This window comes from Lutra lutra, chromosome 2 (genome assembly GCF_902655055.1).
Source record: "Lutra lutra chromosome 2, mLutLut1.2, whole genome shotgun sequence".
In the NCBI taxonomy this organism is placed as follows: Eukaryota; Metazoa; Chordata; class Mammalia; order Carnivora; family Mustelidae; genus Lutra; species Lutra lutra.
The window spans coordinates 82,569,432-82,585,101 of NC_062279.1; the positions used below are offsets into that span (position 1 = coordinate 82,569,432).

Below are 15,670 nucleotides of genomic sequence, written 5' to 3' on the forward strand. Positions count from 1 at the left end.
CTCACCAAAAGTAGAGATTATGGTGAGCATTTTTTAGTAATAAAATTATTTTTAGGTATAAAGTGGTTTTTTTTTACATCATGTTATTGCATACTTAACGACTCCAGTATAATGTAAACATAACTTTTACATACACAAGTAAATAAAAAATTTCATGTGACCCCATTATGGTGATATTCACTTTATTGTGGTGATCTGAGAATGAACCCACAATATCTCTGAGGTATGCCTGTAACAGTGAACGAAACAAGATACTTGACTTCCCAATGTTACATATTATTGGTAGAATCAAGCAATGAGAAACAAAAAAACAATGAAACAATGAAAGAAAGATGATATGGGACACTGAGGAATGCAATGAAAAAAATAAGCCGCATAGAATTGATAGAAAATAATAGAATTCTTTCTATGGCAAAGACAATGTTTGAAAGGAAGAACAGTGAAGCTATGTCGAAAGAGTGACAGTTGAGGGGAAAAATGACTAAAGAGGAAGCAGACATTTGAAAATCAGGATGGGGAGTCATCCATGCTGAGAAGGGAGGAAGTGCTTGAATGATGCGTTTTCAACTGATATGAAAAGAATAAAGAGATTTACATTATGTTCCAGTGATGGAATTATGGAGATCTGTTGCTAGCTCAGATGTTGGGGCAAGTAAAGGAAAAACAGACATCATCTTCTTCCTCTGTTAAGGGGTCTTATTGCCAAGTACTAAGATAGGTAACATAGCAGGAAGATCAGCCATTGAAATTGAGTGGAATCATACATATTATTTTGGATATACTAGATTTGAGATACTTGTCAGTTATCCAAATATAGATAACAAATAATAATAGTCATAATCCTAACATAATAATAATATAACATAACATAAATATAATATAACAAAACATAATAATGATTACTATTATTAAGCACTTATTACATGCCAGACACTGTTTTAGATTTTTTCCATAGATGAATTCATTTTCAGTGTAATCCAGTAGAGTGGAAATTACTCACACCTCTGTCATATAGTGAGGGAACAGACACAGTGTTCAATAACTTGGCTAGATTCACACAGCTAGTGTATGTTAGAGACAGGATGATTATTTGGTCAGTGTAGCTCTAAAGGCCTTGTTTCTATACCACTATGCTGTCTCTTTCTGTTAAACAACAACAACAACAAAAACAAAAACAAAAACAAGGGAACTCAGAGAAGAAATAGGAAATAAATTTGGAGTTGTGAAAATACAAAGTAAATAGAAAAGATGTTCTATGACTGAATCCAGAACACCAAATACATATAAGTACGTTAGTCATAGAAGGAGGAATAAGTAAGGGAGATACAGCTGGAGGACCAGTGGTGAGGTGAGGGAAAACCAAAGACAGTGTGATTCCAAAAGCTCAAGGAGTCAGCTTTATTGAATGCATTGAGATGCAGAGACAGGTGGTAAGAGACAGTGACTATTGAGTTTGACAAAATAGAAGTTACTGGAAACCTTTACTAGGAAAGTTTTAGTGTTGGGAACAGGAGCTCAATTGAAATGAAATGGAAAAAAAAATATGGGGTATAAGGAGCTCAGACTGTGATGGAAGAGAATTTGAAGAGTTTTGTTCCTTAGGAGGGAAGTAGAGCTATGACGTTACTTGGGGTTGGACAATTAGGTCTGTATTAATTTCCTAGTACTGCCATATCAAACATCCACAAAGTTCGTGGCTTAAGAAAAAGAAGAAATTTATTTCTTGCCAGAAGTCTGAAATCAAGGTGACTGATGTACTCTTTCCAAAAGTTCTATACTGAAATTTTTCCTTGCTTCTCCCAGCTTCTGGGGACTTCAGGCATTTTTTTTTGGTTTGTGTTTGTATAATTACAATTTCTGTCTCTGACTCCACATGGATTTCTCAGTTTCTCTTCTCTGTTTGTCATTGGATTTAAGGCCTGCCTGGGTAAATGGAATGACCTCATCTTGAGATCATTAAGTTAATTACAATTGTAAAGACACTTTTTTTCAAATAAAGTCACAATCACAATTTCCAAAGATTAGGAGATGAACATATCTTTTTGGGGAATGCCATTCAATCCACCACAGAGGGAGTAAGCTGAAAAGAGGGCCTTTTTTAAAAAGCTGCTAAAATATTTTCCTATGATGATAAAAATTATCCATTAGGGAAAGAGAAATTTGTGGCATGATAGAGAGGAGACATTACATGCATGAATCAATGATGAGCTGAGGAGAAAAAGGATTCAGAGCCTTTTTCTGGATGGAATATGAATATGTATATATGTATATATATATATCTATATATATACACACACATATATTACACACACACATATATGTGTGTGTGTGTACATATATATAAAATTTAACATATATATATGTTAAATTTTAACATGACTTTATTAAACATGGGTGAAATTAGTGAGGAGATTTGATAGTGGAGGGATGAGAGAATTTCTGTATCTTGCCATCTATTTTTTTCAATGAAATTCAAAAGAGGTTTGTAAATTAAAGTTATCAGAAATAGAAATGTTCGATTTGAAGACTGCACTGTCTGAAATGTTCTTCGTGGAGAACTAACATGAGATGCTACTGGCTATATATATTGGCCCTGTCAAACCCCTTAGAGAACTGTGGTCATAAATCAGTAATAAGACTAATTAACCTGCTTTGTTATATCTGTAGGAATACTTAGCTGGTCAAGTATGGAAGGACATAAGGAGGATATGTGGGTAAACCAAGATTATGGATTTTCCAGACAATTATATTGGAGGGTGGAAAAGGTAAGGGATAAATAGTGTTGACTTTCAGAAATTACAATGATTGACCATAGAATTTTCACTGGTTAAGTAATAAAAGTAGTGAAGTGAGTGATGGCTAGCGAAAATACTGTAAAGGTAATAGCTTGGAGTTTCTAATTTGTTTGAAGAACTGTTGATGTGGGGATGATAGAATAACTAGGCTGAAAAACTAAAGCAATGGTTGATGAGAAATATGCTTGAAATGGAGACTTCTGAGGTATCACGGCTGTGACAATGTCATAGATCTGACCAAGAGAATATGTGATGGAAGCTGGTACTGGATTATCTAGTAGTTTAATAAAAACATGCTTAGCATGCATATATGTACACCACATGCAAATACTCATTCACTCATTGGCGAGAATATGTAAGCTAACAAATAAATTGGAAATAATTTTATATTTTAAATATCTATTTCAAAAGACTATTAAGAATCCTAATTTTATTGGCACTTTTGTTTGTTTTATGATTAATTGCTTTTTTTTTTTTTAGCTCTGTAACATGCTGGATGCTTTTTTGATTTTTTTTTTAAAGATTTTATTTTTTTACTTGACAGAGATCACAAGCAGGCAGAGAGGCAGGCAGAGAGAGACAGGGAAGCAGGCTCCCTGCTGAGCAGAGAGCCCAATGTGGGGCTCGATCCCAGGACCCTGAGATCATGACCTGAGCCTAAGGCAGAGGCTTAACCCACTGAGCCACCCAGTCTTAAGTCTTACTTAAGCATCCCTTAATTGCTTTTTTTAATTACATAAGGGTTAGGCACCCCAGTCTTTTCTGGGTAAGGGACATTTAAACCTGGTCCCAATTAAGATGGATGGAGAAGGAAGACTCAGAGTTAGTGGTCAAAGAACTGAAAGAATTGAGTTTTTGATGCATCATATACAAGATGAATCAATATTTCTTATAAAAAATGCTATGAACAATTTCCAAGAGACATCACTGTGGATGGAGGAATTCTGAGATGACTCAAGTATTTACAAAAAAAGTATTTATTAGAGTTGAATCCTGAAGATTGTATAGCATATTGAGAAGTTCCTATTGTTATTTCTTCTGGGTATGAAATAACTAATGTTCCAAGTAAAAATTATGATAAATACAAAAAAAGCAATGAAAATAAAGTTAATTCGTCTAAATATCTGGTGATCTGAAAACACTATCCCTGTGCTCTTGTTCTCTTGCAATCATCCCTCATTAAAAAAATCACATCCAATTATTTATGCTGCTTAATAACTTTTTTATTTGACAATACTTCATGTGCTTTTTCCCATGCCAAAAATATTATTCAAAAACAAGAATCATAATTTATTTAAAATGCATAGGCACAGAAGAAGGGAATGCAGAGCAAAGCTTATTCAAGAAACAGAAGGAGTGTGAGCAAGTTTGCTGAGAGAGAACTTTTATTCTGTGTAGAAGGAGAGGGAAGAGCTGGTCTGGCTTGAATGGGAATTCTGTGTTGTAAAATATTCCACCTGAGACAGTAAAAGATATACCAATTTTTGGAATTCTCTAACTAACCATCTGAGGAATTTGAAATTGGTTCCTTTGGCATAGGGATTTGTTGAAAGGGATTTGTTAGGGAAATAAATTTAACTATACTTTGCAGCACGTATGATGTGTTGGAAGGATTCACCTGATGTAGCCTGAGTTTTAATAGTACCTACCACAATTAAAGATAGAAACCTGTTCAAGAAACAATTTCAGGGAAAGAAACATCAAAATTTAGATGCAGGAATAGTGGTTTAAGAGTTAAGGTTAGGTCAGAAATAATGGTACTTAGAAAAGAGAATAGTTTACTCAGAACATTTATAAGAGATTCCAAGTTTTAGCAGCAGCGGGGGGTTACCAGATTAAAAAAACATAGCTCACACACACAATAAATGATACACACGCACACGTGCACGTGCGTGTGTGCACGCGCACACACACACACACACACACATACCAGAATCACTGACCTTGCGATTATTCTATTCTAGGTGGGAAAAAAATAGCAATTTTATCAGATGGTATTTTCAGTTCTCAAAGGTTTTAACATACTTTCAGACATCATCAGTACTGTAAAAAATCAGGGATCGAGTTATTTGTTTTTAGGAGTCAGTGATTTATAGGAAATATTCAAGATTTCACTTGTTTTCGAGATGAAAGCCAGGTAGAACCCGTTTTTTGTTTTTTGTTCACATATGTGTGTGTGTGTTCTAATCATTGGCTATAATCAATTACCAAAAATGGAAGAGCAGTTTTGTTTCCTTAGATACCAAACAAAATTATCTACAATAAAAATCTGTCAGCTGTTCTGGAATTTATTATTGTTGTTGTTATTTTGCTGTTCTTTTAACATAAAACTTATCAGCATTTAATATAAGATCTTTAAAAATGTATTTTTAGAGAGAGTGCATATGTATGCTTAAACAAGAGAATGGGGGAGGGGCAGAGGGAGAAGGAGAGAGAGAGAAGTTTAAGCAGGATCCACACCCAGTAAAGAGCCAGAAACAGGGCACCCCTTATATATTTTTTTAATTGGCAGCACTAAGCATTTGTAATCGTAAGTTGACAATAAGCTGATGTTAGGTTAAGGAGAGGATCATGCCTCAACTAGGCTGTGTACCTTCAAACACTAGTCAGTATCACTCTGTGTTGTCTGAATCCAGTCTTCTTCCTGTTTGCTGCCTAGTTATAGCAGATTCTTGAATTTGGAGTTTCCACTCCAACATTCTCACCGTTTGTGATCTTGGATGACTAGCAATAAATAAGAATGTCAAAAGAGAAAGTCCTTTTGGAAGTGACCCTGCTTTGCAATGTGGGAGGAGGAAGGAAAGATAATGAAATGCATTTGGGGGTTCTATGTGAGCTTACAATGTGTCAAGTATGAGAGAGGGCGAGATACCAGCTACACTTGGGCTTGAAATAGCACACATGAGTGGCATTCATTTAGTGGAAAGAAGTTAATGTCATGGGAATGAGTTAATTCTCTGCAAATTTTATAATAAACAAAGAAGAGAAATGGGCTTCTGACTGAGCCTTGGGGATTATCATAGTTAATGTTGAGGGGGGTTTGGCTGGATATTACCAAAAGGAAGATGTAAAGAATAAATGAGTCAATCTTCTAGAAAAAAGGAGGAAAATGTAACATAATTGTTTCTTTTTTTCCACATTGTTGAGAGAATTCACAAGTACTCTGATGGTGAATTCTGAGAAAGCACTTTCACATATTTTAAAAATTCACGCTGTTTTTATCAAAATGACTAATAGAAATATCCTGACAAAAATGATAGATGATTTACAAATGTAGAAATTTGCATCTGCATTATTTACTACTCTAACGTTTTGATACATTATGCACTTGCTGTTTCAGTACCAATTCAGTAGAAATGTGTCTTATTAAAATACTGTTTTATGAAAAAACATTGGCATTTTCTAAGATTTCTAAGAAACTTCAGCACATTAATTTCCCAAAGCATCATGAGAATTCAATGAATTATGCAAGCAGAGAATGATAAATCTGAATGAAGTGGTCTAACCTCACTCAAAAAACCCCTTAAATTCTTGATTTTTATAGACAATACAGAATTTCAGTCTCCATAGTAAATAAATAAACTTTACGAGAATATTTAAATGTCTCTTTGACCAAAAGCTTAATCACCTCCCTTTACTCAGAGGTAATCATCATTTCCAGTTTGTTGTATATCCTGCTGGAAATTTCTTTATCATTTAAATATTTACTCATGTTGAGGTCAACGTGTATGTACTAATATGGAACAGTCTTCAAAATTTTTATTGAGTGAAAAAAGACCAGATTGCATACTAATATATTTATTATAAAGCATTTATATAAAAATATACACACACATTGAAAACAATACTACATATTTTTTACAAAATTTAATCTGCATATTCTCCTTTATTACTACTTCCTCCTCCTCTTCTTCCTCCTTCAATTACATTTAGAGTGGTAACCCTCGTCTGTATTTCAGGTTTAGATCTCTCCTTCTGCATTTTTAACCCACATTTCTAGCTGCTTAATAGACATCTTACTCTAATCTTTCACAGACTTCTTAGATAAACAACAAAAGCTGAGTGTCCTACCTTCCCATATTTATCTTCTCCACCTTCTGTTTTCCTTATTTTTGTTAATCTCACTGCAATCTCCCTACAGTCATCCAGCCTCCAAATCTAATTGTTTACCATCTTATTCCCTAACTCAGTTAGCTTTACTGTCTATTATATCTACTTTTTCTATATTTCTATTGCCATATGACTTATTTCAGACTTATGCTTTTCATTTAGACTATTGCAATATTTCTGAGTACTCTTTCTATTTCTGTTCTAGTGGGTCACAATTTTTTTGGATCACAGATTACCTGTGGGGAAATGCTCAAACCACAGATGCTGTCTTCATTTTCATTGCTGGGAGAGCTAGCTTGTGGAAGTAACTCAAAGTAATAGAGTTAATTTAAAAGTCTTCATTCTTTCAATTCAAAATCCTTCCCATCCTCGACCATGGCAGTCTTGTCAGTTTAGATCAGTTTATTTTTCTGTTTTCTGGGGTACTGAAATTAGGATTATAGCTATAAATGTTTAAACATTGCTTGCTTAGGGGTTGTTGCAGAAGAGGTCAATGATCTTCAGGGTGAGACTTCTAGGAACCCTAAATGTCTATAGGCAGTCTTTTCACTTATTGTGCAAATTACCATTATATTGTGTTTCTGAATGAAAGCACCTTTCAACATTACATTATGACAAGAATAATTTTCTAATTTTTAGCTAATCTGCAGGGGAACTTATGATGAGGAACATGCCATCACCAATATTTAAAAAAATGGTGTGGAAAATTCAGAAAAGATTTTAAGACTTCTAGTGCCTTGTAGGATTATGATGATAGGATATCAAAGAAAAAAGAAGACTTTTTGAAGTAGGTATAATTACACTAATAAAAGAGATTTCTTTCTTACCCAAGACCACTTCAAAAGGATGTTATCTTTGTTCATTGTTCTTATTTTAAAACAAATCCTTCTTTACAAAGGTCTCAGAGATTACTGATTACAAATGAGGAAACTAATCCAATTACTTATACTAAAAGGATATTCTCCTTTATTTTCCTAAGTTTTTCTGATTTTTTTCCTTACTCAGAGTGGATTGATTTGATCTTTTTTTTCTGCCTTTTCTTATTGTTTTATGATACCTGAGCATCCCTAGAAATGAACATTTTGGTGGTGGGAGTTGGTCTGTGAAACCCACTAAAACAGGATTAAAAGTCCAATGTTGTCTATTGGAACAACCTTGACTGGTTTAAGACTCTGTAAGGACTGCCTTGTCCTATAAGAGTTTTGAGTTTATAATGTATAGTTCCAAGGTAATTATTAAATTATTAGTTTAAATATAAAAATGTTTACTGTCAACATCTCTAGAGTAGGGGTGCCTGGGTGGCTCAGTCAGTTAAGTGTCTGACTTTGGCTCAGATCCTGATCCCAGGGTCCTGGGATTGAGCCTCGCATCAGGCTCCCTGCTTAGTTGGGAGCCTGCTTCTCCCTCTGCCACTGTCCCTGCTTGTGCTCTCTCTCTCTCTCTGTCAAATAAATAAATAAATAAAATCTTTTAAAAAAGGGAAAAGATCTCTAGAGTAATAGAACAAAGGGGAGATTGATGGATTATCATCTTTATCTCTATATCATTCTTTTTTTTCTTTCTATCATCTATCTATCATCTATCATCATCATTTATCTATGAGGAAAGATTTGTTTTAAGGAGTTGACTCATGTGATGTGGGTTCTGGTGATACAAAATCTGGGCAGGCCAACATGCTGGAAATTTAGGTACTGTTGCAGTCTTGAGGAGAATTCCTTCTTCTTCAGGAAACTTCAGTCTTTGCTCTTTATTACCCTTTCTTCTTTCCCTACCTTCAACGCTTTTTTAAATTTTCTCTTCCTCCCTTCTTTTCTTCCTTTTCTTCTCCTTGTCTTCCTTCCTTCCTCCCTCTGTTTTTTCTTCTTCTTTTCCTTTCTTCCTTGATTTCTTTTTAATGAATTTATTCACCACTCACTCATTCATTAACAAAGGAATTGGGTATCTTTACTCCACACCATGATTCATTTTCTCTAGTAAATGAGATAAAACCTTGCATAAAATTTGTAATAACATAACATGGCAAATAAAAATATTATTTCTTGTCCATATTGCCCAACTACAAATAAAATGATGTGATTGTTATATATTTATTATAATTGAAGAAAAAACAAAAAAGCTTTATATTATGTAAATCTCTTAATAGGAACTAGAGACTGAAAATTGCAGTAACATGTTTTCTCAATATTTCAGACATTTTTAATTGTCTTATCCTTGGATTGAAATATTTTCATTTTTTGATAGCTATATGTAAGATAATTTGTGTTGCCAAAAGACACTTGTAAAATATTTTTATGTATTTCCCCAATATTTTAATTGCTAGTATTATCAGGCATTCTATCAGTAAAATGGTCTTTTACCTGGAAGTTTTATCAACTATTTTGAAAGCTTTAAAAGTTACCCAGGAAAAATGTGGAAATTTTACTTATCTATATCTAATCACATTTCCAACTTAATGCCTAATAGTCCACTGTAAATAGTCTAAAAACCAGTAAAAACTAGTAAATAGTCCATTTACTTGAAATCATAGAGCTCGTTAGTAAGAGAACTTTATCTCTTCACCAAACCTAGAACTTTATGCCTGGCAAGCTCATTGTACTTTAATTCCCAAATGCAATAGTGGATTCTTTTGACCTCAATTGGAGAATATTTGTTAATTTCAATGTTTGCATTTGGTTGTTTATTATTAGTGACCATTGTTATTCCATTATGATAAAAAATGTGATATCATTAATTTGTTTTGAAATTTACTCAGGTGTAATTATTATACTGAACAAACAAATATACTGTATGATGTCATCAGAAAATGTAGTTCTTCTTTCTACCTGTTCAAACCTCTTCAACCTGTTCAACCTCTTTCTCCTTAGATAAAATACAGGGTTACCATGACTTTTCTGGTCATTTTCAGCAAATAAAATTTTCCATTATCTTTGGTCCTTCCCCAAATCTCATCTTGAGAATTAAAGTGTCTAGTCCCATATAGTCAAAACTTCCAAATTCATGTGAGGATGAAAAATTTCCCTGAATATCCAAGGAGCTATCAAAAATTTATAAGACTGTCATTGATTGTCCTTTCCCTGACCTAAAGCACAATCACCTTTACGGCAACAATCCAATGCTTACTGTATGTTAATTCAGGGTTGCAGGACTTTAACATTAGCACAAAAACATAAATATATTGCAAAAGTTCACTATGTCTTATATTCAAACTCTTAAAATTATTTCTTTTTGGGGCGCCTGGATGGCTCAGTGGGTTAAGCCGCTGCCTTCGGCTCAGGTCATGATCTCAGAGTCCTGGGATCGAGCCCCGCATCGGGCTCTCTGCTCAGCAGGGAGCCTGCTTCCTCCTCTCTCTCTGCCTGCCTCTCTGCCTGCTTGTGATCTCTCTGTCAAATAAATAAATAAAATCTTTAAAAAAAATTATTTCTTTTTATTTGGAAATGAACGTTTTTGAACAAACCACACAACAGGAGTTATTTTTAATAAAGATTTATGCTACTGTTCTCTTGGATTTAGTAGAAGAACATCAGTAACATTATTATGTATAGTCAGGGACCATTTATTATTTCTCAGATGAGTCCTTAGATGTCTTCTTTTACTTCAGAATAGTCATCTCTCTATCTTGATGTCTTCTCTAATTTTTCATCTTTGATTTATCTCTTCATGCCCGTATGCAGTCCTATTTTCTTTCTCCTCCATACTTTCACTCTTTCATTGAAAAATTTTGTTTTAATAGAAAAAGTAAAGGAAGCAAAAGCACTTCATTTTAAAGTGTATGTAATTTTATTTTAAACCTCTCTTCTGTTTGTAACCCTTGCTGTGAATCCTGTCCTTTGGGGTTCATGTGTTTATTAAAAAAAGAAAAATAGACCTTGAAAACAGTCCAGGAAAAAGAGAAAAAAAAAACACCAAAACCCATTTTTCTAAAGAATACTGAGGGACCTCATATAAAACTTACATTGTTACAGGAAGCTTCTTTCAGCTACAGAATCACTTCTTGCTTTATAGAGTGTGATTTTATTTATTTTACTCAAAACTTTAAGATTATTTTAAATCTGATTTGCCTATTGAGAGCAACGCAGTATTTAACCAGCCTCTGCTTCCTGTCCTTTCCCTCTGTTGTTCCTGAAGTTTCCCAGATGTACACATGGCGTGCACTCACATCCTGATACTGACATTAATATAGTTCACCCTTGCAAGTTGTCCTTTGTGCCTCTTCCTACATCCACTATTGCAGACTTCTCTATTACGATGTAATATTGGCTACTGTAAGTTGACATTAGTTCAAAATATGTCTTTTTTTTTTTTTTAGACAAAGTGTAAGCACCTTGTCCTTCAACTTTCAAGAAGGCTGTCATATAACCCTGGAGGAAGTTGGCAACTTTATGTGAAACACATGTTGAGCCCCAGCATTCACCAATTAGTGACCAGGATACAAAGTAATTTAAACAAGGAGGGAAATTTAAACAAGGCTCCAGTGTCTAAAAGAAAACAAAACAAAATAAAACAGCAAGAATAATATTATGTGGTTTGAAGTCAAAAGGATAATTTTTCAAAGCTTGAACAAGTGATTTGTAAAGAAAATCTCACTTTCCTTAAGTGTGAAAACCTCTGAAAACTGAGACCAAGAAATTTGGAAGTTAACTGTGGATGGCAGGGGAAAAGATTGTGGTACCAAGAGCATATATAAGCACCAACATTTTTACTTCCTTCCTAGAAATAAATCAAGAGAGATTATTTGGTGCAAAAGTAAGTTTTGATACAAATTACAATTTTTAGAGAGAAAATTGTAAAAGCATAATCCATTAGAACTGAAAGAGCATAGAAGTCAATCAAATACTTTAATCTTATAAAATCTTATAAAAGAGAATAATGAGATATTCTTTATTAAAAGAATAACACTTGTAGAATATCTCTTAATTGTACTTTTTCTGTTCTTAATCTTTACTATTAGGAACAATATTTTGACATATATTCTTTCTTTTCTAGAATATGTAAACCATGCTTACAAAGACAAGGTCCTACAGAGAATAAGAATGACTTCAGAAATTCTGCCTCCCTTCCAAACTTCTCCATGTAAAATTTCCCAAATTGAGAAAAAAATTATAATTAAGAGAAAGAGCTAAGTAGAGGTGGCTGGGTGGCTCAGTCAGTTAAGAATCTGACTCTTGATTTCAGCCCAGGTTATGATCTCATGGTCCTGAGATCGAGCCCTACATTGGGCTCCACAAAGGGCATGGAGTATGCTTGGGATTCTCTCTCTTCCCTCCCTCTGTTCCTTCTCTCCTTGTGCACATGTGTTCTCTCTCTCTTTCTCAAAAGGAAACAAATCTAATTATTCATTTCAGTAAAGCTATAAATCTGGTTTTCTAGACTATTTTGTTGTGAAATGATTTTAAATGATTTTAAAAATTTAGTTTTAGTTTTAGTTTTTTCTAATTCAAAGATATCATATATATGTATACACATGTATATACATATATGTATACACATGTATATACATATATGTATATACACGTATACACGTATGCATATATGTATACATGTATATACATATATATGTATATACATATACGTATATTTTATATACACACACATATATATACATATACATACACATATACATATATACATATATGTATATTATATATATACACACATATATGTATATACATGTATACATATATGCATACGTGTATATGTGTATATACATATATGTGTGTATATATATATAATTTGCAAAAGACAAAAGCCTTATGAAGAAAGTAAAAGTAAATAATCAGATATCCAATAGTACAGTTTGATGCAGTTTCTCCCATTTATTCTTATATTTTTTGAAATAATTTTCTTTTCTTTTTTTTTTAAACAGGGAACACTTTATGAATTTGGGTGACATCCTTGCATAAGGATCATGCTAATCTCTGTATCACTCCAATTTTAGTATCTGTACTGTTGTGAGCACTATTAAAGACTATATTAATTTATTTATTTGAGACAGAGAGAGAAAGACAGAGGGAAAACATGACTGGAGGGGAGAGGTAGATGAGGAGGGATTGGAAGAGAGAATCTCTCAAGCCAGACTCCACGCTGAGCACCGAGTCTGATGCAGGACTTGGTCTCATGACGCTGAGATCATGACCTAAACTGAAACTAAGAGTCTGACACTCAACTGACTGAGACATCCAGGCACCTCAGAAGTGAGCATTATTGAAATAATTTTCAATATACAGAGTTGGTAATCTACTCTATCATTTTAACATTGTTTTAGGACAGTTTTTTCTATGCATTTAAATGTTTCTATGGCTTTAAATGTTCAACAGGTGCATAAAATCCTATCATGTGGATATACCATTGTGTGTGTTTGTGTATGTGTGCATGGGACCTCCACCACCATTTATTCCAGTAATTTTTATATATATGTATATATATACATATATATATATAAAAGATTAGTTTTAAACATTTTTACATAAAGTCTTTTCCCTACATTTTAATGAATTATTTCCTTAAGAGAGATTTCTAGAAGTGTTTAAAATACTAACATTTGTGAGATGAGTTCTTTTTCTATAAATCTTTCCTTAATTTATCCTCTCCCACTAGTGTATAAGATTGCCTGTCTTACTTCAGTTTTGCCAGAATGAGTTCTAGAGATCAAATTATTTGACAACATCAGACTAGAAAAGTCATTGGTTAATTTAAAAAGCCATTTAAAGTAGGAAGCACAAAATTTTTTTTAGAAATTTTATACTAACTTGAAGTGTATATATATGTATGCTAACTTACTTTTGTTGATTTAGAGCCAAAGGGCTTTGATTTGTTTACCCCTTTGCAGTTATCTTTCTTACATTAACCTTATCCATCTTGTATCACTGTACTATTCAGGTTTTTTTTTTTTTTTTCTTGGAATGAAGCAAGAAATCAAGGATGCTTATGAATAGGAATACAGAAATCTTCTGACCTTTAAAGAAAAAATTTGCCTATATTTTTATGTTGTTTCATCCAAATTGGTTTTGACATAAATTGTTTTAGGCAGTTTACTCTTTCAAAGCATATAATTGAATGGACTAGTTACGTGTAAAGGGGAGGGTAAGTACAGCTGTGTGGTTGTTGAAATCTTTTTATTTGGTGCTGAACATTCCCTATATTCCATTTTTTTGGTGAGTAGAAGCTCATATGGTAAAGTAAAGTAAGATAAAGTTTAAAAATGATAAAGTAGATCTCTTGTTTTTATATTATTGTGCACACAGCAGTCCTGACTTGGGCAGATTGGCTATTTTAATAGCTTTGACTTTGCACATAGTGCAAGAAGTTTGCTCTTACTTTTCATCACTCATAAATACATGCAAAGCTAACTGGTAATATATATGAATACTATTATTTACTGTAAAAATGCTCTCTGATACAAAATGTTATGCATAATAATGCATATTGAAAGGTAAACTCCCTACCTATATATCATTGTGAAAGTCTAGTAAGAAAGCAACAATTCACTGCACTTGTAAATAATCAACTTACTTATTACTCTCTGGCATTTAAAAATATTTAAAGATCTTGCAAATAATGCTGCAATAAACATAAGGGTACATAGATCTCTTCTGAATTAATATTAATGTCCATTAGTACACAAATAGATAAGGAAGATGTGGTATATATGTATGTGTGTGTGTGTGTGTATATATATATATATATATATATATATATATATATATATATATACAGAGAGAGAGAGAGAGAGAGAGAGAGAGAGAATATTACACAGCTACAGCCATAAAAAGGATGAGATCATAAGATTTGTGACAATGTAGATGGATCTAGAGAGTATTATCCTAAGTCAAATAAGTGAAACTCAGAAAGATAAATGTCATGCGAGTTCATTCATATGTGGAATCTAAAAAACAAAATAAATACATAAAGAAGGAAACAAACAAAAAGAAGAATCATATCTGTATTTACAAAAGAACAAACTGATTGTTGTCAGAAGGGAGAGGAATGGGACATTGGGCAAAAGAGATGAAGGGGAGGAGATATGAGCTTCTGGTTACGGAATGAATAAATCACAGGGATAAAAAGCACAGCATAAAGAATATAGTCAATAATACTGTAATAGCAGTATATGGTGATCAAAGGTAGCTACACTTGTGGTGAACATAGCATAATGTATGGAGAAGCTGAATCACTATGTTGTACACTTGAAAATAATGTAACTTTGTGTGTCAACTATGCTGAAATTAATTATATATAATATACATAATATATAATATTTAAAAGGATTAATTTTTCAAATATTGGCAGATTAATGTAACAAATAGGGCATATGTTATTAAAGAAATAATTATAAAAATACTTAGATTGCTAATTACTGCCAGGAGAAATGAGAAACGATTTCAAAAAAATTTTTTTACTATAATCAGAAATTTTAGCTTTTAAGAGTACTTAAAACCTAAAAAACAAAGAGTACTTAAAACCCTCCATATTTTACTGCTTAAGGCTGAATCATTCTATTTTTTTTTAAAGATTTTGTTTTTATTTATTTGACAGACAGAGATCACAAGTAGGCAGAAAGGCAGGCAGAGAGAGAGAGAAGCAGGCTCCCTGCTGAGCAGAGAGCCAGATGTGGGGCTCGATCCCAGGACCCTGGGATCACGACCTGAGCCGAAGGCAGAGGCTTTAACCTACTGAGCCACCCAGGCGCCCCCATTCTATTTTTTTAATTAAAATCCCGTATTTTTTATTTTAAAGATTTATTTATTTATTTATTTGACAGACAG

General features: G+C 33.2%; 1 pseudogene; it reads right to left on the reverse strand.

Moving 5' to 3' along the window:
- Positions 1-12,763: 12,763 nt before the first annotated feature.
- On the reverse strand, positions 12,764-12,864 carry LOC125094572 (uncharacterized; annotated as a pseudogene).
- Between the last annotated feature and the right edge of the window lie 2,806 nt (positions 12,865-15,670).